This window comes from Mytilus edulis, chromosome 2 (assembly GCF_963676685.1).
Source record: "Mytilus edulis chromosome 2, xbMytEdul2.2, whole genome shotgun sequence".
Taxonomy (NCBI): Eukaryota; Metazoa; Mollusca; class Bivalvia; order Mytilida; family Mytilidae; genus Mytilus; species Mytilus edulis.
This window is the reverse complement of record NC_092345.1, coordinates 19530605-19532051: the sequence shown is the minus strand read 5'-3', so window position 1 is coordinate 19532051 and position 1447 is coordinate 19530605.

The window sequence follows — 1447 nt, the reverse complement described above, 5'->3', positions numbered from 1 at the left end:
CTGGCTATTTCAGATTGATTTTTTATGTCAACAAATGGACACAAGATTGATGACAAGTGGCTGCAAGAGGTCACGCTTACATTTTGGACCAGGTTTATCTTATGAAAGAATGTAGTTGTCTGATAAGTGTTTTTCCTTTTATATAGATTAGACCGTTGGTTTTCCTGTTTGGACCAGGTTTATTTTATGAAAGAATGTAGTTGTCTGATAAGTGTTTCTCATTTTATATAGATTAGACCGTTGGTTTTCCTGTTTGGACCAGGTTTATCTTATGAAAGAATGTAGTTGTCTGATAAGTGTTTTTCCTTTTATATAGATTAGACCGTTGGTTTTCCTGTTTGGACCAGGTTTATCTTATGAAAGAATGTAGTTGTCTGATAAGTGTTTCTCCTTTTATATAGATTAGACCGTTGGTTTTCCTGTTTGGACCAGGTTTATCTTATGAAAGAATGTAGTTGTCTGATAAGTGTTTCTCCTTTTATATAGATTAGACCGTTGGTTTTCCTGTTTGGACCAGGTTTATCTTATGAAAGAATGTAGTTGTCTGATAAGTGTTTCTCCTTTTATATAGATTAGACCGTTGGTTTTCCTGTTTGGACCAGGTTTATCTTATGAAAGAATGTAGTTGTCTGATAAGTGTTTTTCCTTTTATATAGATTAGACCGTTGGTTTTCCTGTTTGGACCAGGTTTATCTTATGAAAGAATGTAGTTGTCTGATAAGTGTTTCTCCTTTTATATAGATTAGACCGTTGGTTTTCCTGTTTGGACCAGGTTTATCTTATGAAAGAATGTAGTTGTCTGATAAGTGTTTCTCATTTTATATAGATTAGACCGTTGGTTTTCCTGTTTGGACCAGGTTTATCTTATGAAAGAATGTAGTTGTCTGATAAGTGTTTCTCCTTTTATATAGATTAGACCGTTGGTTTTCCTGTTTGGACCAAGAATGTAGTTGTCTGATAAGTGTTTCTCCTTTTATATATATAGATTAGATCGTTGGTTTTCCTGTTTTAATGGTTTTATACTAGTCAATTTTGGGGCTCATTATAGCTTGCTGTTTGATGTGACCAAAGGCTTCCTATTGAAGACTGTACTTTGACCTATAATGGTTTACTTTTACAAATTGTGACTTGGATGGAGAGTTAACTCATTCGTACTCGTACCACATCTTCTTATATCTATATATGTAATATTTGTTGCTTGAGCACATAAGACAGCCATTGGTTAATCATTTACATTTTAACATTCACACTCTTATGAGATGAAGTGTGCTTTTATACAGTACCAAAACAGTCTTTGACTGTTTTGAAATTACCTGTATTCACGGTAACGGAACCTTTGGCTATTGCCAACAGTTTATGAATTATTACTTCCATGAAAGCATTACTAAGATATGACAGACAGGAAAAAATCAGACAGACATATTTCAGGGCCTTTTAAAGCTGACTA